We start from the raw sequence: 26,965 nt of genomic DNA, 5'->3' as shown, positions 1-26,965 counted from the left end.
GTCAGTAGACAGAGTGCAATCACCTGAACTGAACCTATGAACCCAGCAGCATGAGGTCTAAAGCAATCCTTTTAGAAATGCTCTGTCCAACTTGAAGCGTGTCCAAAGCACATAAACTGTTCCATTACTGAGAAGGTTTGCACAAGTTCAGGGCACTTAGCCTAAAACATATGTTTGCACTTGACAACTGGTACATTATGCAATTTATTCATAGTTTAGAAACATTTATGTTATTGCGCTTTGATGAAAATGTTAACATGGAAATGGATGCATTCATCGTTAAAAATGAAATCTTGTCCTTATTGACAGAATTGCAAGTTGTGAACTCCTCATTAACCAGTACTCCCTTATTTGCAGTCAAGCAGGCCCTGAAACCGAGGCCTGGGATTTCAAAAACAGGTAACCGCAAGGACAAGAGGCCTAGCCTGATTGAGAAGTCACAGGTGGGAGGGTGCGTACTTGGCAGACAAACACTGGGACAGGAAACTCTTGATCAATCCCACAGATAGGTGCTGCAACATTACAATGGTCAAGGGAGATTACCACATGGCTGGAGGGGGTATGCGTGCTTCTAAAAACACCATAAAAAGCAAGATTCCACATGAGTTAGGAACACCTAGCTAATCAGGATCTAGCACAAGTTGTGATCATGCGATCCCCATGCTGGACATCTGGACACGTTATCCACTGTCCACATTGTGTACACACGAGGTCAAGACCCAGCTGTAGGGACCAATTAGACAATTAATTTATTACTCTAAAGGCAGCAACCAACATTCCTCACCATATTTGGTATGCCATAAACTTTTATAACCTGTCATGCTTTGTATAAAAGGACATACTGATTCCTCAGACCTCATGTCTGTAACTGTTCTCTGAGCCATAATGTTTAATTACACAAACTGTTCCTGTTCTTCCAAACACCTCTTATCTTCTGGGTTTTTTTCCAAACGATTTGAACTCAAGTAACATTTTAGCGAGCCACCCTAGGAGGGATTGGGACCTCGTACCCAACTGCAGCCAAAGGAAGGAGACAGATTCATTTTAGTGCAACAAGAAAGGATGCACTTGATTGGAAGTTCTGCTGAATCCCCAGGGTGGAGTTCCTTCCTGAAGAAGCTGTCACAGAAGGTAAGAGACTACATCTGAACCTAAACAATAGTCTAAAGCATTTGGCGTAGGGTAAACTAGTGAGAAGCGTACAAAGATAACCTAAGTACCCTGCCAATAACAATATCTGGCATATTATCTATTTTATATGTCCTAACTGAATCAGTCATAAGGCGGCCTTAGATGCATTTCTGCAGAAGCCATTTTTGTTTGATAGCTGAGTACGGTAGCTAAGGTGAACATAGACTTGATGACTCCCAGGATGTTGATATTTTGATATAGCTATCCTGAGTGGGTAGATTTGACACCTCAGTCTCATAGATTTTTAGTTCAAAGTTTTCCCAGTGCTAACACATTTCTTAACACCCTCAGTATCTGGTAGGAGTGTGGGTAGGTGAATCTGGGTTGACCCTCGGTGTTACAGAGTTGAATTTGGACATTGGAACAAATCGGATACAGGAAACTGGGTGGAACATGTGGGTGACCAAGCGGGAGTGATGATTCCTGGGTTATTACAATATGGTTTCTATGATTATCATCTTTGTCTGGGAATGGATATTGGCAGACTATCCATCTCACTTAGGAATGCATTCCACACTAGTCTTCTATTGCTAGAGGATAATATGTGATGAGAATGTTTTTTTGTCAACTAATATTGAACTGTATTATGTATTTGATCATGTTGCATTACAAACTCCATTATGTGAACAACTGAGATTGTGCAGATGCGATTCTAACATATCGCATTTTCGCTCGATGCTGTAATACTTCATTTGCATTTCAGTCTTGTTTTTATTGAAATGCTCAGTCAAACTCTGTGATGCAACTATTGTAAGAGTTGAAGCTCCTAGTAAGTATTTTGAAAGAGTGCATCACGTACCATTGCTCCTACAATTAAACAAACTAAACTACAAAATTTAATTTGAATCCAAATTACTAAAATTGCACTGGATTCCCCATTGAAGCATATGGAAAGTGGATTCCCCAAACAGATAAGGAGAATTAATGAGTTTTGCCAAGAGTGGCATTTACACACAAAGGCACACGCATTTCCCTGGCCTAATGAGGGGGCATTTGACACAAATATAATTGAATGCACTAACATACATAAAAAAACTAAATATGCATGACAAAAGAGAGACAAAAGAGAGTCAGTGTTAAAACAACAAGTAATCTTTGAAGAAGTAAAAAACTATAACGCTACTATGCGGATAGTGAGCAAGACGTGAGCACCTCTCCCACCATATGAAAGGGATGGATGTACTCACACCAGCGCCACCTGCATTTGGTCTATTCAAACCCAAAAATAGTAGAAGCCAATGAGTCTCCCACTGAAAAAGTGACAGTTAGGTTGAAACCCGAGAAAACCAAAGCAAGTGAGCCCAGACACCTCCAGCATGACCCAAAGACCCTTAGGAAGGTCCTCAAAAGCTCAACCCACCTGTCCACCATGCTCAACACATGACACCTCAAATTAAGGTAAAACACACACTCCCACTGGTTTAGGCGGGCATAGACGAGTGTCAGGAATTTTGAGGCGGTTCTCTATAGCTACTCAGTAAGATAAAGGGAGCCCCAGTCCCCTGGGGAACAATGATGAGGGCAGGGCCAAGGGTTTCCCCAGGTAGCTGAGGAGGAAATGGAGAGCGAGTTTGAAGGTGAAGCCAGGCTAACCAAAGCAGTGTGTAGCCCAGAGGAAAAGAGACAGGCCAGACGGTTCAAGAAAGAGAGGCGTGAGCTGATGCTCGAGAGAGTAAGAGTATGCAATTGGGAGTTAGAGCAAGAGTACAGAACAGCATGCTCTTTTCATGAAGAAAGTGGGGCCAGATACATGCGCAGCACTGGGAAGAGTCAGGGGTAGATTAAAAGCTACTAGCAAGATTCAGAGCCATACCATCTATTTGTCAAAGGAGAGGGTTTTTCAGTGTTTTCCAGTGATTGCAATACCTTAAAAAAACAGTGGTTATCAGTGGTTACACATTTTCATGCCATTAAAGACAACAGAAACCGTGTTTTTACAGTGTTTATGGAATTATTGCTTGCTGTCTGCACTGATAGTGCAGGTGTATAGACTTTGTGCGTACAAGGTATATGAAGTCAAAATACATTTTTAGAAATCAAACTAATTGTATTACATCATAAAATACATCTTTAGTGAGTCTGGTCATGCATGCTAACTCTTTCCTTCCCATGTAAACGTTTATCTGTGAAGAGGCCCTCTCAACATTCAATCAATCAATCAATCAGGCGATTGTTGAGCGTGACTACTCACCCGTGAGGGTCTCAAGACCCTGGGGGAAGAGAGGTGCATGTTCCAGTCCATCAAAGAGGGGGTCTGTCAAAGAGCCAGGTTTTGAGGTTTCTTGCGAAGATGGGGAACGATGTTGTCTGTCTGAGGTGGAGCAGAAGGGCGTTCTTGGCTCTGGCATTTGAGGAAGGGGAAGGAGCGGCCTCCCGATCTGGTCCTTTTGGTGCGGGGGTCCATGGCATAGGAGAGTTGGGCTGATTGGGTCCTTTGGGGTTTGTGGATTTTGAGTCGGCTGTTTAGGTAGGCTGAGCCGGTGTCATGGTGGGCCTTGTGTGCCTTGATGAGCATCTTGAAGTTGATTCTAGCCTTGATGGGGAGCCAGTGGAGTGTGTGCAGGTGCTGTGAGATGTGACATTGTCTTGGCAGGTTGAGGACCAGTCTTGCGGCGGCGTTCTGGATGTTCTGTAGCTTGCAGTTGCGTTTTTTGTTTTATCCAGCGTAGAGTGTGTTGCCCTAGTCGAGTCTGCTGGAGACCAGGGCGTGAGTGACGGTCTTTCTGTGTACAAGGGGGATCCATTTGAAGGTCTTACGTAGGAGCTGCAGGGTGTGGAAGCAGGAGGACGAGACGGTGCTGATCTGGCGGTCCATTTTGAGCTCGATGTCCAGGATGATTCCCAGGTTGCGTGCATTGGCTGTGGGGGTGGGTGGGCTTCCGAGGGCGGAGTGCCACCAGGTGTTGTTCCAGGCATTGGGGTTTGGGCCCATGATGAATTCTTTTGTTTTGTTTGTGTTTAGTTGTAAGCATCTGTTTTTCATTCATTTGGCGAAAGCTTCCATGCCTTCTCAAAAATTGTGTCTGGCGGAGTTGGGGTTCGTTGGATAGGGAGAGGATGAGTTGGGTGTCGTCTGAATATGACACTGTTGAGTCTGTAGGTTCTGACGATGGGGGTGAGCTGAGCCATGTAGATGTTGAAAAGTGTAGGGCTGAGGGAGGACCCCTGGGGGACTCTGCAGGTGGTTGGTCTAGGTTCTGAGAGGAAAAAGGGGGGAGTCTGACCCGCTGCGTTCTTCCAGAGAGGAAGTAGCGGATCCAGTTGAGGGCCTTGTCCTGGATCCCTGCATCCAGAGTCTGCATATTAGGGTGGGCTGAGAGATTGTTTTGAACGCTGCTGAGAGGTCAAGGAGGAGGAGGGCTACTGTTTCTCCTTTGTCCAGTAGGGTGCGGATGTCTTCTGTTGCGGTGAAGAGGGAGGTTTCTGTACTGTGTTTTTTTCTGAAGCCGGATTGGGAGGCGCCGAGGATGTTGTGCTCTTCGATGAATGTGGCAAGTTGGCTGTTAATGGCTTTCTAAATGACTTCGCTGGGAACGGGAGCAGGAAGATGGGTCTGTAGTTTTTGAGGACGGTGGGGTCCCCCAAGGGTTTCTTCAGGAGGGGGTTATCCTATGCATGTTTCTAGTCATTGGGGAACGAGACGGTTGCCAGGGAGCGGTTGATGGTGTGGGGGAGCATGGGTGCGATGGTGTCGGCAGCTCTGTTGAAGATGTGGTGGGAGCAGGGGTAAGTGGTGGCCACGGAATGGATTGACTTAATGGTCTTTAGTGTGTCTTCGGTGGTGAGGGCTATCCAGTTGTCAATCGCTGGCTTCAGGGTGTCTGGGGTGGTTTGTGAGGGTTCAGTGTGTTGGTTGTCTTCGTCAAAATTGTCGTAGATGCTCTTGATTTTGTGTTGGAAAAAGGTGCTGAGTTTACCGCAGAAGTCTTGTGAGGGAGGGATGTCAGTAGACTTGCTGGTGTGTTGGGCAAACTCCTTGATGATGTTGAAGAGTTCTTTGCTGTTAGAAGCGTGTGTGGAGAATCTGTCTTCCATCGCTTTTTTCCTTGTTTTTCTGATGAGTTGGTGGTGGGCGTTGGTGACGGCTCTGAAGTTGTTCCGCGATAGCTGGGGTGAAGTTGCAGAGTGAGAAGGTGAGCTGGTCGTTGTTGATTCTGGTCCAGTTTCTTTGTGGGAGCAGGTGCTGGTGTCTGTGGATGGTGGATGTTCTGAAGGTGAAGTGGATGCATCAATGGTCAGTCCATGGGAGATCGGTGGTGTGGATGAAGGTGATGGAGTTTCCTGTTGTGAAGAGGGGGTTGAGGTTGTGTCCTGCTGAGTGCGTGGGTTTGGTCACTAGCTGGCGGAGTCCAATGTTGTGGAGGTTGTCCAGGTGGGATGTGGTGTTGGGGTTCAGCTGGTTGTCAAGGTGGAAGTTGAGGCAGGGTGTAGTTGGTGGATGAAATGGCATGCAGGAGATGATGTCCATGATGGAATTGGCAAAAGGTCAGCGGGGTCCAGGTGGTTCAGTAGATGAGGGTTCCTCACTGGGTGGTGATGGTGGGGCTGGCCAGAATCTGGAAGTGAAGGTGTTCCATCAGGTCTGTGGGCTCGTCGGGGAGTGTGGCTTTGTGAAGGATGGCGATTCCACCTCTAGGGCGGGTGGGCCAGTCCTTCATGGAGATCTTGTATCCTTGGGAAATGGCGACTGCGATGTCCGTCCCGAGGTTGTGTTGGTCCAGGTTTCGGTGAAGAAAGCTACGTCCGGGGTGGTGCTGTCGAGGAGGCCCCAGAATTCGGTGGCATGTTCGTGGAGAGATCGCACGTTGACGAGGATGCATTGCAGTATCTTCAGTTTGGTTATGTTCTTGAGGGGGGATTGTCCTGGGTCCCTGTTCTTGGAGGTGCTGTAGGTGTGCCGGCGGCGGTGACAGTTGAAGGGTCTAGGGGTATCGGCCGGTGACTCTAGCTTGCAGTTGTTTTAGTGTGGGTTAAGTTTGTGGAGTGCCGCTGGGTTGTAGCGTTGGTGGTGCGGAGGTCCAGGGTACCTGGTGCTGGTCGCGGTCGGGTCGCAGACAGGCTTGCCTTTGGCGCGCAGCTGCCGCCATTAAGCAGGGGTCGGAGAGGGTTGGACAGCTGGGAAGCGGGAGGGGAACTGGAATGGGCCTGTCGTGCAAGGGGGGGCTGCGGGGGCAGCAGTGTCGGGGAAAAAACGGGAGGAAAAGGCCCTAAAAAAAGAGGAAAGAGTGGAATAGGGCAGATAAAGTGCAGGAAAAGCGGAGGAAAGACACAGAAGGAGAGTGAAAGGGGGCGATTGGAATGAGGGAAAAGCGAGTGAAAATGGAGGAAAGACACAGAAGGAGAGTGAAAAGGGGGAGATTGAAATGAGGGAAAAGTGAGTGAAAATGGAAGAAAGACATAGGAGAGTGAAAGGGGGAGATTGAAATGAGGGAAAAACATGCAAATATGGAGGAAAGATACGGAAGGAGAGTGAAAGGGGGAGATTGAGATGCGGGGAAAATAAGTGAAAATGGAGAAAAAAAGCAGAGCGAGAGAAAGGAGACAGAGGTCCACTGGACCACCAGGGATGAGGCGCAGGTAAAACCTGTGGGTGGAAGAGGGCCTCGAACACCAACAGTCAAGAGTGCAGGGGCTTGGGAGAAGGCCTCATTTAATGGTGGAGCTGCAAGGGAGGGAGAGCAATTTCACTGACAATGATTCAGCGGTCTTGCTCATTGGCACTTGAGATGGGCAATGCCAAAACAGCCAAAACACAATTTGCTAACTCTGGCCACTGACAAAGCTTCCCATGCCAATACTAGTGCACCTGAAGATTGCAATTCTCAGGGACAGGTCCTGCAACCTATGTGTTGAACTGGGTGCATAGGTCCTCAGTTGTTAAATAAAAAAAATGTAAATCTGTATTTGTAAAGTGGGAACTACTCACCCTTATGGGTCTCAAGGCGCTGGGGGACGTTGTGGAAATTAAATGAACTATTGCCCAAAGTCGCATGGTGCTGAGCTGCTGCCGGAGCCGGGGATCAACCCGTGAACCCTGAGCTCCGGAGTCAGCTGTCCTGGCCGATGCACCACACAGTTGTTGAAGAAGTAAAAAATGAAGCAGTATTTTTTTAAAGTCTAGAGAAAATTCCCCTTTATGGAAGGGATCAAGAACTTGTGCAGAGTACCTCAATGAGGCTTCATTGACTTCAAATGCAATGATTGGTGAAGAGACATCTCTGTGCATCATTGCATGCCATTTCCCATGCACTGTAAAAATCACATTTCCTGAATTGCTCCTCCACATTTCTTTGCTTACCTAGTGGCAAGAATGTTTAGATGGAACATGTTGCAGTGCCAAAATCACTAAAAGTGTCACTCAGCCTACTCTGAAGATGTTTCACATCTTCACCAATTACACTGAACACTGGATAGACGAGCGTATTTTCAGAATCTAGTTTCTTTATTATGTCCACTACAGCAGTCATGTTTTCCTGTGAAAATCTCAGCATGAAGTAGAGTGTACTTTTTTCACATCACTTCAATATGCGTCTGAAGATCCTCACATTCTTACCTTTGGCATCATCACTAAGCAAAAATTATATATACAGTTGCCACATAGATAATATAGCATCCACGGCCTCAAGGGATCGGAACAACCGGCTAAATGACAGTTGGGAGGACTCTTTGATACCACACAAAGCACAAAATGAAAAATATTTTCATTTTACTTCCTGCGTCTAAAAAAACAGTGCACCAGAATGGACACCAAAGTCAATAGCATTCTTCATTAATTATGAATATTGTAAAGATGCTTTCAGCGTACCATCTAGCAAGTGGCAAGGACCTCTTACACGGAAGCCCTTCAGCTCAGGTGTGGATTTTGACAGGTCATCACACAACATTTTTATATATGTAGCTGAATTAGTGCACATACAAACAATATCCCTCCAGTCTTTATTGAACTTGGCTCGAACTTTTTGTAGCAGCATTCCAAGTGACAATTTTACATGTTTTCCTAACGTCTCTTGTCATGTTTTCACAACTATCCCAGATGCTTGGTGATAGCACTCTTTTCATATGTACCTGTCACTACTAAGGTGGCTGATGTATCAAAGCATTTCACCCATTCTCTGTCTATGTGTAAATGTGAATGGTACATATTGGGAAAGATTCTTGTGAACCCAGCCATTTTACCTATCAGTGAAAGAATAAAACGTAGCCAAAATATAAATTATGATTTAGATATTTCCTGATTCTCTACAGTTTATATAAAATAATCACATAATACCTAAAACATGATTTTAAACCCTACATCTTTAGAACAAAGACGACAAATTTGAAAAAAGGTAGAAGAAACAATATTTTAGTGACATCTCTAAACAACAAAACTCAAGCAGAATAATGTTAGCCCAGTCTTTCTTGCTGCTACCTGTATAATAAAGTTACATTGTATTGGCCACTCAGGACGAAATAAAAATGACTCTTTTACTCATCTTTTCTTTGAATAGCATTTAGTTTGTGGTTGTGGAGGTGTTTTTTCAGTTTTTATAGGTTTACACTGGTGGAGGCTACTTTCCCTTTTTGTGTTTTTTTCTCCAGTTATTATAGGTTTAAACCTAAAACAGGATAGCCTAGTTATGAATGAAGCCATCTTCAGTGACGGAAACAATGTTTGTCTTGCACATGGGATGGTAACACCCTAAAACTCCACAGCCCTCACAAGCCCTACAAGAGTCAATAAGCTAAGAGGTCTCTTGTAGGGTAACCAGACATCTCCAATTTGCACCTACAGTCCCGTTTTTTTTAGTTATCTGTCCCAGCAGATTTTCCCAGATTTTTGAAGAGGCTGCACTGAACTATCTCTTATGGGTTTCGGAGCAAGAATAAGTGCAGGTTTTAAAAAAAATCAGTTTAATTAGAACCCATGATAGTCTGTAAAATAGCTGCATCTAATTCATGCCCCTTTGTGCCTGATGGTCTGTGCTAGCTCCATAGGTGACGTACAGTCTTTCAAGCCATCCTGCCCCCCTCTGATGTAAAATTGTAGTCCTACCTCTATTTTTGTGAGGTGCTCCAATTTTTGGGCTTCAGAAATCTGGTGACCCTACCTCAGCATGATGACGAGTTCGAAAGTCCAGTTGGGGTCCACTCAACCTTTCACTATCCCAGAGATCGACAAGATTAGAACTCATTTTGTTAGGCAATTAACAACTGTATTTAATCTGAGGAGCTCAAGAGACCATAGCCAAAAGTTAAGGACAGCAGTCCCACCAGCACTACTGATAGAAACTGGGGTGGTGCCGGAGGGAGAAAGGGGTACCAGGGACGGAGGCTTCCAAGTCTCTGCTCCCGATGGGACGCAGGGCACCTGGTGCACTCCTTCCAGGCTCAATTCCATTGCCAGCAAAATCCACTGGTGTTGCTCCAACCTTGCAAGCACCGTTGAGGAGAGCAGTAAGCCATCAATTCTGACTCCTCTGGGTGGTATGAAGGGGCACAGACCAGCCTTTGACCCTCTAAACATGGGCAAAGGGAATCAATGAATGATGGGACTCAAGAAAATGCTCAAACTAAAACAAATTCACCCAAAATTTGCCCAATTCCAGATAGAAAGCTGGGGGTAAGAGCGGCCAAACTCATATATCTAAGGCCACAAGGGAGGGCCACGTTGCGCCCCACATGTGAGGAACAGGGAGATGCATAAATATAAAAATGCATTCCCGGAGCACGCGGTAAGCACCAGTAACACCAAACAGCAACACGTCCCCTCTTCCCTCATTTCAGTGCACATGTAGTGAACATGTAGACTGAATAGCACAACTCACAGCAAGAGCAACTGGGGCTGATATTAAAAACATGTAACCCCCAGCGGGACAATAGTCTCAGGAGGGGGCAGTGCAGCAACTGCACTCTTGCGCAGACACCTGGGAAGGCGTTTTTGGGAATCTAATTATGCCTGTAGAAACCTTTTCTAAAGCCACAATCCTATTCCTCCTTGAAAGCATGAGACCACTTCACAAACACACCTAAGACTGATTTGACCACTCGGAACAAAACGTTGGAGAAGGTCTGAAACACCCAAGTAGGATGGGCTGCACAATGGCTTATAAACATAAGAGCTGTCTAGTTAACAATAATCAAGCTTCGTCCCCAAATCACTTAAAGACATTTCCAACACAGTTCACCTTCCGATACCCCACAAAATAGTGATTATTAGGGTGACAAGATCAGGTTCCTGTGGTAAAATATAGGTTCTTTAAAACTATTTAGAGCAGAGCTCACGTAACTAAGCTGAATTAATAGTCTACCAAGTTATTTCAAAAATAGGTAGCTGCAAGAACATCAAAGCGCACCAATTCCAACTTGTCGTTAACCCACATGACCCTAAGGAATAAGGGACATTGTCGAACTTGCACAAATGTAAGAAGGAAAAAGATCACGGGCCTTCAGCGAAGGGTCTGCCTAACACCCATGGCCCTCAAGGAGGAGGGAAAAAGTGCATGGGTGTGCCATTCCAATGTTCAGTCATGCCCTTGGATGGTGATATCACCCTAGAACTAAAAACAGTGAGCTTTTATGAACTTGCCAACAGGAACACAGCCACCAGAGGAGCACAGATGACTCCCGGGGACCCATCCCTAGAACTGCATATCTCAACAAAAGTTATGTATATTTATATGGTTATTAAAGGCCTGCCTACAATAGATAGTCCCACACTTTAGTACTAGAGAGGAACTGCTGTGTGAAAAGAGATTCACTAAAGGGGAACTACAGTGCCTGCTTAGGGGCCTCTCATATGTTACCCACAATTACTCCAAACAGACCACCAGCGTTCCACATGTATCACACAGCACACTTTTACACAACATGCTGTACCAGAACATGACCACAGTCAGCTCCCAAGAATCAGCCAGGTCATATTATGTCTGTTCATTGGTCCCACATGCAGCAGGTGCAGATAGGCTTTCCTTGTTCCAAGAAGTAGCCTCAGAGAAAGCAAAATGTCATATAAACCTATGTAGAAAAAGGGCCAAGACCCAAGCCAATAAAATAGAATCACACAGGGTAGTTGTGAGCATAACCCTATACAACACGAACCCAACAGTGTGCTGCACCCTAACAGAACCCACTGATATTAAAACTGAGCTCATCGTGATGCATAGGATGGGCAACATAGAGGAAGATATCACATGGCCTGAGATTTCCTGAAGAAGAGATTTTCGGAGGTAGCAAAACCCCCAACTCAGTGCACAAACACATCAGCTCCAGCATCCATCTGTGAACCAAGAGTGGCTCTAAGTGTAACCAGGGCATTCTTCTTAAATACCAAATAGTCTCCTGACATTGAATTCCTATTTAGGACCATCCAGTTCATGGGATAACAAGTGCAATGGGTCGCATGCAGGAGGGTTTAATGAAAGTATGACTACCCCAGGTCAGGAAATGTAAGACAGCAAGGTGGGCGGATACACTTGATTAGAAGAGAAAAGGCAACCCCAGATTGTATGGAAACTTAAGCTGTATTCTCTATGTTTCAAAGGAAAAGGAATGCTTTGAATGGGGACAAAGTATAACTGCAGAGTGATATTATATATTCTGGATATGCAATGGGGTACCTCCACGCTGATGGATTACTACTGGCTAAGCTGTAAGCATGTCTACACTCAGTGTTTTCTAGGATGGAGATGACTGTGTTCCCTGTTCTCCATGCACACCCAGACCCTAGTCATTCCTTGAGAAGAGCTATCAAACTTGAACCAGCACCTGTTAAGTAAAAAGACAATCTTGCTGTACCAAGTTCGTTAAAGGAGAGCTGTGGACTATTTTTTCTGGGCACGGCTCAAAGATATTCTAGAAGAATTGAGGAGCACAGCTGGGGGTAGGGGGGGGGGGGGTCGATACCCTCTTTTACCCTGCAGACAAAAGCTAAGCCCCGCTGGTTACAAAGGACCTTGCGGGAAATACTCAAAATGATGAACAGCAGTGAGTTCAGCCTCAATTCTATCTAGGAAGAAATTTGAGCAATCCATCTCATGGTAATGCAGAACCTCTCCGTACTGGACTTAATGACCACAATGGAGGGATGGTTCTGTGCCACAACTGGGGCAGCCTGCTGATCTTTCATCCCAGGGAATCAGATGGACAATGGAACACTGCCATTCAAGCACTGCACAATCTACAAGAAATGCGGGAAGAGGGAACCTCCCTTGAGAAGGGGTGTCTTTTAAGTTTGTTCTCCTGGCTCCCTCAATGGCTATCTGGTTTATGTAAATCACTGTTGCCAGTTATCATTATGTTACTATTGGTATACGGGGTTATACAATTGGGGATCACCTGCTGTAAAAACGCAGTCCTCAAACTGGGAAGAATGCAGGTAATTAGAAAGGTTGCTGTTGTCAAAAGCAAGCATAAGGACCAACAGGCCCCAATTAAAGTAACTGTTCTAATGCATGAGTTAGGTAGTGTTGTTGAATCAACTAGAGGGGGGATTTAATATGGAAATGGATGAATTCATCATTAAAAATGAAATCTCTTCCTTATTAACAGAATTGCCCATTGTTAAGTCTACATCAACCTCGACTCACAAATATGTAGTCAAGTTAGCCCTGGGACCTAGGCCCGGGAATGCTGATTGATAGACCACAGGAAAAAGTGTAAATAGCTGGCAGGCAAACATTTGGGAAAGAAACTGTTGATCAATCCCACAGATACGTGCAGTTACATTACAATGGTCAAGGGAGATTGCCCAAATTAAGCAGACATGGCCAAAGGGCAGACCGCGCACTCCTAAAATCACCATGAAATATCATATTCCACACGTGTTAGGAACACATAGCTAAGCAGGATCTACCACACATAGGGCCATATGTAGGTAAATTCCAAATACCGACTCCTTAATACCGATTCATACCGAATCGGTATTAAGAATGAGGTAAACGTGATGTAGGTAAATATTCGGTAAACATTACCGATTCGTTCCTAATCGGTATTAAATACCGAATGTGACCAGATCGGTAATAAAAATGCATACCGAAAGGCTAATACCGATTCGATGTTACCGAATCCACACCCAAAATCGGAAATACCGATTCGGTAATTCGAAAAACAGCGTTTTGGTGAATCAGCCAATCCTGATACACCCATTTACTCCCCAAACAGGAAGTTGCCACACCCAGCCAGGTGCACAGGGCCTGGAGCTCACTGTGAGGCAGGCAGGCAGGAGAGCTGAGGAGGCAGCAGCAACATAGACCAGAATAAGAAAAGAGAAGAAAAACAGAACAAGCATTGCAATGGCAAGCCAGGACAAGGAGAAGGAGGGAGGTGATAGAAAAAGAAAACTCAAGTTCAGCGACAAGGAGCTTGAGATCCTGATTGAGGAAGTCACCCAAGTGTACCACAAGCTGTTTGGAGCCCAGTCCCACCAAGTGCCAGACGCACAGAAGAGGCAAATATGGAGTGGCATTCGGGACAAGATCAATGCCATAGGTGTGACCCTGCGCACCATAGAGGACATCAGAAAGAGGTGGTACGACCTCAGAAAAACTGCTAAACAGAGGATGGCAGAGAGACATAGGCTGGCAGGGAAAACTGGAGGAGGGAAAAATCGAGCCCCAGTACCAACACCACTGGAACAGATGGTGGAGTCCACCATCCAGCGGGAGAGTGTGAGTGGCATAGGAGACGCAGACAGCTCCGCCAGAGCAGCTAGAAAACAAGGTAAGAAGCATGCCCAGCATGCTGCCCTAACCCCTCCCAAACCCCAACCCCCATAGTGGTAAAAGTGCTCCCACTCCACACCATGTCTTACTGCTTACCTGCAATGCATACTGGGTGATGTAGTCAGTGTGAAATCATGATCAGGACTGTCAGGACAGCTAACACAATAGCATGGTAACATAATTGGACAGGTCAGGATAACCACTGTGCACTGTTGGCATGTACTTTAATGCAATGGCATTGCAGACAGAGCATTGAGAAAATATACATTTGTGTCATTTCAGGCGAGTCATCTCGCAGTGCAGCTGAGGGCAGCAGAGGCAGGTCAGCCATGCCAGAGGGGAGTGAACACGATGAAGACAGCATGGCTGCAGGGAACACCAGCTCTGCGCCATCGCAGCCAGCCAATCGTTCACCACAGACATCACCACAGCGCCAGGGAGGGCCGCAATCCCCTCTCACTCAGTCACCATTGCGACGTTCACCTACACCACCACCATCACCATCACCACCACCACCACAACCACAGTCAGGCAGGAGGCATGCCGTGATCACCCTCCAGCAGATGGAGGAGTCGGAGGAGGAGGGCAGCCAGCGCCAACAAAGTCCCATTGTAGAGAGATCCAACAGGGAGCGGGCTGGATCAGCATCCGAGGGTGCGAACATCTCATCACGACGCCGCAGGGCAAGGCCGGTCAGTCCAGTGGAAGATGAGCAGGGTGGCAGTGTGTTTGCTGGACTGGAAGGAAAGATGCTGAAGGTCCAGCGCCTGCAATGGAGGGAGATGAAGGCGTTACACAGGGAGGTGGCAGACATTAACAGACATATGCACAAGATGGAGGAGGGTATCAGTGCCATGGGGGAGAATATGTCTGCAGGGATGGAGAGGGTAGCAACCTCGGTGGACAACCTGTGCAGCCAGCTGCAGCAGGACCGTGTTGGCATGCGCCGACTGAGAGTGAGACTCCAAGACTATACTTCGTCGGTGAACCGGCTGGCCAGTACAACAGCACTGATGTGTCGCCGGTCCATCGCCATGCAGGAGAAGATGTCGCATTGCAGCATGGATGTGGCCAGGGGGATGGTGTCCATGACCTCAGTGCTAGAGCTCATGCAGAATGCTAATGCCTCAAATATGGAAGGGGGGGGGGACAGTGAGGAGGCTTCCAGCCGTGGTAGCGTCACACCCTCACCCACCGAGTGCAGGAGGCGTAGTGGACGTACTGTCCCAGCACAGGAACGGTCCAACTCACAAGGCAGTGTGGATGGGGAACATGCACGTGCAGCACGGGGACGCAAGAAGTGAAGGACTCTGGCTGTCCACATGCATGTGATGGGTGATGTAACCCATGTCCAATTGGACATTGCTCAGAATGCTCTAGGTGTGCCAAATAAACACCTGTACATGTAATTGGAAATGCCTCAGTGTCGTTACTCACTCAGAAGTAGTGTGATGTTATCTCTGCCCGTCTATGTCTCCCATCATGTTCAATTGCAGCACCAGCCGCGCTGGGCTCTGGCTGAGGGTTGTCCTCGTCTTCGTCCTCTGACTCAGTCAGTTCCACTGCAGTTCCTTTTTTGGTGGCCAGATTGTGTAGCATTGCACACGTAGCAATAATCTTGCAACATTTTAAGGGGCTGTACAGACGCGCACCTCCTGTTTTGTGGAGGCAACGGAATCTGCTTTTGAGCATACCAAAAGTGCGCTCCACCACGTTGCGTGTGCTCCTATGTGCCACATTGTATCTCCTCTCCCTTCGGGTGGTTGGGTTCAGATATGGTGTGAGGAGATACGGCCGGAGGGCATATGCGCTGTCACCTATGAAGAGAAGTAAGTGGCATTGATTGGTGTGACCAACAGCTTGTGGCAGGGTGTACATCAGGGTGTGTGACATTTACTTACCTAGTATGTGTCCGTCGGCAAATTCACCAGCAAGCAGACGTGTATGTATGCCACTGTTCCTGAAGATGTAAGCATCGTGGGTACTCCCGGGGTATTTGGCCACAATGTCTGTGATAATGTGTTTGGCATTGCAGATCACCTGCACATTGATTGAGTGGGTGGATTTGCGGTTCCTGTAAATGTATTCACTTGCTGCAGGTGGGCAGATGGGAATGTGGGTCCCATCGATGCAGCCGATCACGTGGGGGAAGTGGGCAATTTGATAGAACTCCAGCTTGGTTCTCTGCAGCTCCACCTGCGTACTGGGGAAGGATATGTAATGTTCCATTCTGTCCATCATGGCGTCTAGGAAGGTGTTGAAGATCCGGGAGAGGCAGCTCTGTGATACTCCACCCACTGCTGCTATCACACCCTGGAAACTTCCTGATGCTAGCAGGTGCAGGCAGCAGAGTACTTGGACATGGGGGGGGATTGCGTGGGCCCTTGGTGTCTGATGCTCCAGATAGGGTGTTAGGTCCCGTATTAGCTCCAGGATGGTGTCTGGGTGCAATCTGTATCTCTCGTGGATTTCAGCGTCTGTCAACTGGAACAGAGTGATGCGTACTCTGTACACCTGCTCCTCACGTCTCCAGATCCTCATTCCTGCTGCTCTCAGCCGTAGGCGCCTTGCTATGAGATAGAGGCCTGCCATTGTGGTCATACCGATGCATTTTGGGTGTGTTTATATAGACTCCTCCTGATTACCACATGCTCCAGAAACGTGGTAATTAGCGAATCGTTATCACCGATTTTGGCCAAATTCGGTAATACCGGGGTTTGCTACATAGCATATTTGGGGGTTTTACCGATTCGTTTCTACCGATTCGGATCTCATTGTTTCGGTAATTCCGATTCGGTGACGGAAGGTTTTTACCGATTCGTTATTATCGATCCTATTCGGTATTACCTACATCTCACATGGCTACATATTTGTCGGTAACACCGAAAATGAGCCATTTTCGGTGTTACCGATCGGTATTTGGCCACCTACATATGGCCCATAGTGATCATACGCTCCCCATGCCAGACATCTGGACACATTACCTACTAGCCATATTCTGTCCACAAGAGATTGAGATCCACCTGAAAGGACCATTAGACAATTAATTTATGCCTCCAAAGGCAGAACCCAACATTCCTCACCATTTATGGTGCCCTGAAAATGTTTATAACCTGTTGCATTTTGTATATAAGAAGGACTTATACGGATTGTAAATTAAGACAGTCCTCAGACCTAGTGCCTGTAACTGTTCTCCCGGACGTAAATTTTTATTAAACAAACGTTCCCTGTTTTGCCAAATGCCTCTTGTCTTCTGTTTTTTTTCAGGGATTTCAAACTCAAGTAACACAAATATCACTTCAAAATTACCCAGAACGCATGCAGAATTTCCCACAACTAGTGCAGAATTTCCTGACAATGGTAATATGAAAGTGAATAGGCAGTGGAGTGATTTCACTTGAAATGTAAGTGGGGCAACGAACAGCTCTGCCCCCAATCATCCTGGCAGGATGGTCTTCTACCAAATACTCCCAGACCCCCTTGTTTACTGTCTGGGCAAAATACGCTTGCTCAGTGGGTGAGCAATTTGTAGTGAGGTCATAGACGTAACTGCAGACATTGCTAAGTTAGCATATGCTTGGCAGCCATTTTGCCACTTTTGTGCACGTTCCCATTTGGCTTTATTCTCATGAATAGGCTGCTGGTGCATTCTCACATGAGAACCGTTTGCTTTTCACACATTTAACTACACACTGTGCTTCTAGTCTACACAGCGTGTTCAAGGTCAAAAAACAATGTATGCTGTTGATTCACTTTGGTCAGCCCCACACCCATAGACATAACATCGCACACAGCTGCACTACTGAAAGTCAAGTGCTTTTAATATGGCATTTCATGTATGAAAAGGCACTTGGAGAGATACATTCCAACGAAGAAGAGCTGTGCTTGTCCTGAGATGTAATTCCTTTAATCTAAACTTGGAGGTATGGGATCTCCCTGACAAAGCCGAGGGGGCTTCTATATTTATAATAAACTAGCTTATAGCACAGGGAGTGTGCTATAAGCTAACTTAACAGAGGCTGGTTCAAGTTTGATAGTTCTTCTCAAGGAATGACTAGGGTCTGGGTGTGCATGGAGACCAGGGAACACAGGCATAGTTTCCACTGTCATTATAATATGATTTCCCTTTTTGTGCTTTATCGAATTGTAACCATGTTAAAGATATTGCTTTTATGCATTTTGCTGCTTGTGTTGGCTAGTATACTGCATTATAGAGCACGTTAGTTAAAATAAACAGTTTAAACTATATTGTGTCTCTGTTTACTCACGTTGTGGACAAATTTGAGTGTATAAACGAAAGAGTGTTCTTCTTCCCGTGATTCCTGAGAGGGACTGGGTGTCGTGTTCTAGGATGTCTAATATTGGTAGCTTTGCTGTAGGACGGAGAACAAATGAGACACTATGGCTAGTCGGATTGGGGTTCTGGGCACTGAGGTGGGTTTTCTGGTACACCACTACACACCGAGGTCCTGGTTTCCTGGACATAGTACTGTGTATGTATGAACAGGTCCAAGCAGCTGGAAACTCCATGAAGGCCTCAGAGACTTGTGGGCTGGAAAATGTCAACGTTCTAAAATTTGATTTTACCATCCAAGAGAATGTCAAATTACAATTCATTTTATCCTGGACATGACATTTGTGCCTGTTCCCAATCAAAGTTAGCACTGATTACATGTAATAAGTCAACCCAATGTCATCCTATGGGGGAAGCTGGCCTTACAGTACTGAAAAACGAATTTAGGAGTCTACTAAAGCATGTAAAACATAAAAACACGTCCCCTTTTTTAAAAACAGCTCTGTGTGCTGTTTAGAGCTTACCTTAGGTGTGAATTATATGCAAACAAGCATTTGCAATGCAATCGGTCTCGCCTTTGGGGCCTTATGAGTATTTACCAATGCAGCACATTTTATGCAGCTGGTTGGCCAGTAGCGATCCCACCGGGAAGCAGGGAAGGGAAACTGTGCTCTAAAACAGCCATGCTTCTTGGTTTTATTAGTCAAATAAAGAAAGGACATTTTGAAATTCAAGGCTGGAACAATGGCAAGGGAGATGGGTTAAATGTTTGAGTCTGTAGGGGAAAATCATTTGTCAAACCACAGGGGGACTACCAACCCATCCTCGACATCTGAAAAACAAAATAAATGTGTGGGCTACAAAGGCATAATCAAAAGAACTCTAACCTTTATGTCTAATTGGCTTAACAGCAATAAAATCTCGCATTCAATCCGTTTGCCGAACTTCTGCCAAAGCTATGAAGGGTGATTGTAAAGAAGACCTTTTAAATGCTTCAGGCTGTAAATTAATCTGGTTGCCTCCAAATACCTCTGAACCATTTGTCTGGTGGTGCGTGAAAAGTGGCAAACTCATTTCAAAGAACTGGCACTTCAATAATGAAGGTCACAATTATTAACATTCTTTGGAAAGATGGAAGGCTGTACATTGGGCAGATCTCCGTAGCAGGCGCATAACCCCCGCACTCTGCCCCATTCCCACATGTATACCACCTTTGCCCATACTGTATTCCTTATCCGGACAAGAAAAAGCCAACGTGCACATTCGTCACATAGTGGTCATTTGTTGGCCGCAGTTTATTAGGAATACAAATAAACAGGTATATACTTTGCATATTTTGCATTACATGTCCTGACAAAACTTCCTTGTTATTGTCTCTTGGCCCTTCTGGGTCGTTCTCTTTGGTAGGTTGGTTTTTGCGCTCACTTTGCGCGGGGAGGGAGTAGCTTCTGTCCCGGAGTTAGGCCCCCTCGCTACCTTGTCTGACTCTTGTTGTGCCCTGCCTTCAGGCGGGGTCTGGGCTGCGAGCGCCGTCTCCGTTTGCTACCCCCCCCATCATTGGTAGGCCAATTTCCTTCCCAGCCGTGAGGCATCCCAGAGTGAGTGGTCCTACACCCCTGTCCTTAGGCCAACTCACCCAGCCGTGAGGCATCTGAAGGTGAGTGGACCTATTCTGGCACACCGCCCTCCGGTGTGCCTCCGTACCAACCGATATCAGCGTAGTTCTTCGCCCTGCGTTGCCTGTTCCTCAGCCCTGCGACATAGCTGTTCCTTAGGTGTGGGTGGGTGGGACAAGAATTTGCGCATCGCCGCTGGTGCTGCTCCCCCGCTCCGATAAGATAGGAGCTTGCCTGGGGGAGCAGCGCTTATATGCCTCCCCCATTTGCCTTCCAGGCCATGTAAGCCCCCATGCCCATTGGAGAGTTCGAAGCCTGCCTTGGCCTCCATTGGCCGGGGGTGCCGGTGCCTCTTCGGCGGCCGCCGCGGGGGAAGGGGCCGGGCATTTCCTTATTCCTTGTCGCTTTGCGCGCCAAAAGGCGGCCCCCCACCAGCTTGTTTGTGTCCAGGGGCGCAGCGCTGGTTATGGCGCCGGCTCTCGAGCCCCCTACGGGAGCAGCCTCTGCATTAACCCCCGCACTCTGCCCCATTCCCACATGTATACCACCTTTGCCCATACTGTATTCCTTATCCGGACAAGAAAAAGCCAACGTGCACATTCGTCACATAGTGGTCATTTGTTGGCCGCAGTTTATTAGGAATACAAATAAACAGGTATATACTTTGCATATTTTGCATTACATGTCCTGACAAAACTTCCTTGTTATTGTCTCTTGGCCCTTCTGGGTCGTTCTCTTTGGTAGGTTGGTTTTTGCGCTCACTTTGCGCGGGGAGGGGGTAGCTTCTGTCCCGGAGTTAGGCCCCCTCGCTACCTTGTCTGACTCTTGTTGTGCCCTGCCTTCAGGCGGGGTCTGGGCTGCGAGCGCCGTCTCCGTTTGCTACCCCCCCCCATCATTGGTAGGCCAATTTCCTTCCCAGCCGTGAGGCATCCCAGAGTGAGTGGTCCTACACCCCTGTCCTTAGGCCAACTCACCCAGCCGTGAGGCATCTGAAGGTGAGTGGACCTATTCTGGCACACCGCCCTCCGGTGTGCCTCCGTACCAACCGATATCAGCGTAGTTCTTCGCCACGCCGTCTGGGAGGCTTCCGTCTCCCCGCGGCTCCCCCCAACTACGTCCTGATCTTCCTTGTTTGTACCCTGCCAAGACCATCGCCCCCTCACAGGTTGGCCCAATTTGGGCATCCACCCTCTCTCTTCCTTACAAGGCTGTCTTCTTCCGTTTTCTCCCACGGTGCCCCCCTGTGAGGCTTCCCGGGGGGCCTGCCGGAGCATGGCCTCCACTTTTTCCCAAGCTGGTAGGCTGCCCTTGTCTTCTCTCCTGCCCGTATAATGAGCGTACTCACCTCTACTGTTGAGACCACCCCAGCTCGCACTCTTAACCTTGTCCCCGGGGGACAGGACACTGCCAGCCAGCTTCTGGGCCTGTTCTATTGAGGTGCTGCGATCATTTCCATTCGGTCCATGCTGTATTGGTAAATATTTGCTCAACTTTGTAGCCGCCTGCTCCATTGCACTCTTGCCCAAAGGTTTGTTTATTTATTCATTTATTTTTACGCTTTTGAATTGCCTTTGCTTATTCTAGTGTCCAATCTATGCCCTCAATCGCGCCTTGCCTTGTGCCCTGTTGAACTTGCCTTCCCTTTGTGGTCTGCGTTGTTCATGGTCCTTGCAGCAGGGGGGGGGGGGGAGGGGGGTTCGGCAGCCTGGCTCTTAACCAAAATTAAACTAACCTCGGCGCAGAACGGCTATCTGATGCCCCGACAGCAGGTCTGCAGTGCCCTGAGGCCACCAAGCATAACATCGATCAAAACTGTTAACTGCCCATGCTTTTCATCTGATGAGGCTCCCCCAGATACCTGCTGCAGGATAACAGGCTGGCGCCCTACCTTGGGTCAGCTGGTTTTTGCCATGCTTGATGCACTGTGTCTCCCATCAACCTCCTACCCCAGGCTTATGTGTCTGGCTATTTCCGGTCGGACCGCGTGCTTCAACCCCTTTGGCCCTCTTGGTGGACAGTAGAAATCCGGACTCTTACCAGCAATGTGGAGCTCCCTACCAATTGCACGCCAATGTGGTCATTCTGTGTATTCCTGTGCTCCCTGGCGACCATTTCTGGCTTCGCCCTGCTAAGGATTGTGGTATATACATCTGTTTTCAAAACCTTCACGGACACCATGAGTAGGTGTTTCGGTCCCCGTTCCACAAGTTAAGGACCACTGTTCTTGAGTGTGAGTGCTGTTTGGCCTCCTCCAACTCTGAGGGTACAGAAAAACTTGATACAGTATGCCCAAGTATTTTATGCCTTATAATACCAGGACAGCGAGCCAGACACAAATTGCATTGCTGGGGGATTGGCTAGAGCAAGGAGCAGTGTAACTATATTGTAAATGCAATGTGAAATCGGGGAGTTATGCAGAAAAAGAGAACATTATGGTACCATACGAATGATTGTATTCCCGTGCTCCCTGGCGCCATTTCTGCCTTTGCCCTGTTAAGGATTGTGGCCATAGGGAAGCAGCTGTTTGAATGAGACTTGTGGTCAGCATCTAGCAGACTTTCACACTTCTGTCGATTCCGATTTCTCTAAACAACGTAAACTATTGCCACACTAATCATGGTCCTGGGCACACTGATTTGTGGACGTCCCATTCCGACCTCTGACCCCCAGGCGTATTCCTTGCCAGTGGGCAACAGTGGGGTCACTGAGGCATGGTCCCGTCATACCCTGAATTGCTTTCACTGGGGGACTGCCTCTATTTAACTTTCGTGGTAGCAAACAACAAGTGGCGAGGGTAAGTAAAATACCAGAAACCTTTAGCTTTCTCTAGATTCCCGTCCATAGAAATTGTCTTCCCCGAGCCCTTGTAGACAATAATATTTTTCAAATATCGTTTCTTAGTGATAGGAACCCAAAGGCCCTGCAGCTTGGTGCTTACTCCATGTTCGAGGACAGTCAATGTTTCCGCACCTGGGCTAATGTGCTGCTTAATTAAATACATACCCGGTCCCCAAGGTGAGACCAGTTCCATTAGCGCTGCTTGCTTTTCTCGCCATTGCAAGTCACTGAGTAGATATAATGTGGATTTCGACGTCTACGCCTTACTATGGATCAATTTAATGCTTTGCCTAAAGATTCTCGCTCCAGGGATAGAAATGTCTGCACACTAGTATTTCTTTGCGATTTCAGCAAGTAGACCTTTTTAAAGAGTGCCGAAAATCTGCCGTAGCCTATTTAGTTCAAAAATGAAAGCATCGCAGGTTAGAGACAACACACTTTCGATACGCTATATATGGCACGGGTAGCAAAGTCGCCCCAATGCAATGACTGCTCAGCCTATGCGCCATAAACACGCCATATTTTGCACAAAAAAAATTACTCTGAATCAAAAACGCTGCTTCGATGCGCGTGAATGGGTTTTTTTTTTTTTTTTTTTTTTTTAGTTTTAACAGTCACTGACCTGAAGGTATTGGAATGCTTTACCCGGGCACCTTGTTTACGTTACGCGTTCTGGCACAGTGGAGTCAAGAGGTTTGTTTGCGGGCAAAACCAGGTACAAAAAGGGGCCCGGTGATGGTGTAGCTGCCCCGGCCGTAACCCCTTACCGGGCTGCGAATTAGAAGCGGATGCATGGAAAAGGCACCTCCAAGTCTAACTCACACCCTTGCCTTTGTTTGAAGGAAGACCTCCCATTACTGGAAAGTCTTTTGGCCAGGAGTATGGTCTTCCTCCCCAGTGTGTTCTGGTAGTTTAAATGTTTAGTAATATCCCAATACCTGTGTATGGTACCCTTTTGGAACTTGCACACGTCACTTTTGTTTTATAACACACTGTTCGCTACCTCACACATTTTGTTTGTTTTAGATACTTGCACAAGTGCCTCCATTGCCTACGTAACGTTTGTTCTTGTGATGGAGTGTCTGCCATTAATTGCAGTATTATTCTTTGACTTGTTTTTTTGTACATCTTTGTAACCTGCACCCATTCACTTTTTTCTCCTGTAATGCACCGATTGCTACCTCATGTATCTTGGTTGCTCACTAGTGTCACTTTTGATCCATGTAACTTATTGGTTGATCACGAACTTCTGGATCCCTGTTTCCGCGAGGTGCCGCCTAGCTCTGATGTCGTCCTGCTGCTTGCTCTGTCCTGCAAGTCGGAGGGGTACCTTCGCTTCTGCTCAGTCGTTTCCTGCGAGTCCTTTCCCCTTTTGAGGCTGCCTGGCGAGGTCGATGTACGACCAGAGCTATCTATTTTAGAGCTGGGAAAACCAAGTTTGACCTCGGAGTCGTCCTGCTCCTCGCTCCCGCTGGTGAGGCTGGGCGGGGAGCTCCAGGCCGTCTTTCACGGTCTCGCAAATGGAACGGGTGGAACACCCCTTGTTCCTCTTCGGGCAGCAGCGGCCGGTTCCTCCGTCGTAGTGGGGCTTCGCCTTCATCACATGGAACCCTCGGATATAAATGGAACCCTCAACAAGAATTTGCGCATCGCCGCTGGTGCTGCTCCCCCGCTCCGATAAGATAGGAGCTTGCCTGGGGGAGCAGCGCTTATATGCCTCCCCCATTTGCCTTCCAGGCCATGTAAGCCCCCATGCCCATTGGAGAGTTCGAAGCCTGCCTTGGCCTCCATTGGCCGGGGGTGCCGGTGCCTCTTCGGCGGCCGCCGCGGGGGAAGGGGCCGGGCATTTCCTTATTCCTTGTCGCTTTGCGCGCCAAAAGGCGGCCCCCCACCAGCTTGTTTGTGTCCAGGGGCGCAGCGCTGGTTATGGCGCCGGCTCTCGAGCCCCCTACGGGAGCAGCCTCTGCATTAATCCGCTGAGCAGCCTTGCCACCCAGCCTATAAATCTGCAACAAAGTCCCTAGCATCCTCCTTCTCCTTTTCCCATACGCACAAGGAGTTCAGAGACAAGGCAGGCTCAGGTGATCGCTGTGGAGATAGGCGGGGGGAGCTTGGTGGAGTAATAATGATTAAATGGCCCCCGTGCAGCTACATCATGCATAGTAAATTAAACGGGCACTGTGTTCATGCATGGCGCCCGTGCATATATTAATCAATTCACGGGATGCCTGTAAAATGAAAGCGTGCATCTCGCTCTGAATGGTGCTCGATAGCATGCGGTGCCTGCAGTAGTAAAAACACATTAAAGAGAGTAGTGTTTACAGACTTAAAAAGACTACAGTGTAACAACCGTAGTAAAGTGGCCTGTAGTCATGGGATGTTACAAATGAAGACCAGGCCATGCTAAGGAGGGACTAATAAGCCAATTACTGAATCAGAAGCCAGCATTCATGAAGGACAAAGAAAAAAGCCAATGAAAAATATGGAGCAGAGAGTGGGTGGGGTTTCTCTTCCTCTACTACAGCAGATCGCCAGAGCAAAGCATGCGCGCTGACTCAGGCTCGACCCAAAAAGGAGGGTTTAGGCCTGGCAAAAGGTTTCTTTTGCCAGTTGAAATTGGCAGTTTAAAACTACACTAAAGGCTACAATGGCAGGTTTGTGATTGTTGGTGGCACAATGGGTGCGCCATGCCCCCTAGTAGCATTTAATTTACAGGCCCTGGGTACATGTAATTTCATATACTAGGGACTTCTAAGTAAACTATGTATGTCAAGATGATGTACTTTGTTTTAGGGAGAAAGTGCAAGCACTTTCTAACTGGTTAGCAAGGGTAAAGTGTACAGAGTCCTAATGTCAACAAAAACGAAATCAGAAAGCAGGAGTGGTCAAGGCAGGGGGTTACCCCGAAGATAGAGCCTAGTCCAGAAATAATCTTCACTTTGAAGCCATAAAATCAAAATTTAAATTTAAATTCATTAAAAGGAATAATGTATGTGTGTCGTTCTTGCACTACTTTCTTCACTGTCCCATTTACTCCCACAACAGTTCTATCACATAGCCATTGCACTGGGTCACAGTCATGTTTTACATTAATAGAAGAGCTACTGCATTTCTGAGCAAAGTTCATGATCAATCAGTTCTGAACATGACAGCACCCCCATTGCAATGGTCCTCTAATGACTGTGTGCTGGGGTACACTGTACATGTAATAATGTGCTTTCTATGGAGTATATTGTACCACGGGATAGGTTTCAGCGATTCAATATCTCAATGTCTCAGTTCACAGCCAAGGACTAAGAAAGGATCAAAATGCATGCGACAGCTCAAGCACAGGCCAATCAGAAGACCACATTATCTCTTGAAGGCATGGGGACTTGACCAGTAAGGCGCACTCAGAGGCTTGGTGAGACATGGGCCACCAGGCAACACTTGAATGAATAAAGTATCAATATGTGTAGAGGAAAATGAAATGTTTTATTCTGGTAGAAGGAGTAATATAGCATGTGCTAGCACGTCTAATTTTGGTGGGAGAATTGATTTTTTAAAGTCAAAAGTATTTGGGATTTTAGCTACTTGCCAAGGGAAGTTGATGGATAAACTTTCTATCTCTTAGCTGCTCCTAATGTTGGCATGAAAGAGGGCTCAGCCTCTGTGTTGCAGATTTCCTGAAATCTCTCTAGAAACACCAGCGCTAGGCTCTCATTTTCTGCAGCAGTGTTGTCCTCATAGTGGGTCATGGGCGGGTTCCTGTGAGGGAAACCAATTAGGGCTGAGCTGTGATTTCACAGAAAAAAACACGTTGTCAGCTCCCTTGATTCAAGGAGGCAGACTAGCAAACTTGGGGTAAGGGGCCACACAACAGTAATAGGGTAGTTGCTAGCCCAGATGGATCTATGCATGTGTGTGCGTCCTGTGATCTACTTTCAAGGGACTACAACAGCATGTGCCCTAAACAGGCTAACTTTCTAGGCCATCTAATGTACCTGCACTGCCATTTTCTAAACAAAGTGGGTGGGCCATTTCAAAATGTACATGCTTCAGAATAGAATGTAAGAGACTTGATCTACTGAAATTGCTTCAATTAGATTTCTCTGACAATGGAAACCCCAATACATATCTGGTAATCACGGATTTACCTTGCATCCACTGTTAAATTAGGATCAGTCTCAATAGTTCAAACAGTTTAATGTAATTCAGGTGAAATACGCCAGAAGGAAGTTTACTCCACAGTGTACACGACATTGTTACTTTCTTTCTTCCCACAGTGTACACGGCATTGTTTGTTTGTTTGTTTGTTTGTTTGTTTGTTTGTTTGTTTCTTTCTT

General features: G+C 46.9%; 1 protein-coding gene across 1 annotated transcript in view; it reads left to right on the top strand.

The window, feature by feature from the left end:
* Positions 1 to 1,054: 1,054 nt before the first annotated feature.
* Positions 1,055 to 26,965, top strand: part of LOC147750877 (uncharacterized) — a 118,172-nt gene continuing 92,261 nt past the window's right edge. The window contains exon 1 of the mRNA XM_086918392.1: positions 1,055 to 1,131. The gene's annotated coding sequence lies outside the window, so the exon portion shown is untranslated. The remainder of the gene's footprint in view (positions 1,132 to 26,965) is intronic.

Source organism: Lissotriton vulgaris, chromosome 1_1, assembly GCF_964263255.1.
Source record: "Lissotriton vulgaris chromosome 1_1, aLisVul1.2, whole genome shotgun sequence".
Lineage (NCBI taxonomy): Eukaryota > Metazoa > Chordata > Amphibia > Caudata > Salamandridae > Lissotriton > Lissotriton vulgaris.
Note: the sequence above shows the minus strand (reverse complement) of the source record. Positions and strands in the feature narration are given on the sequence as shown.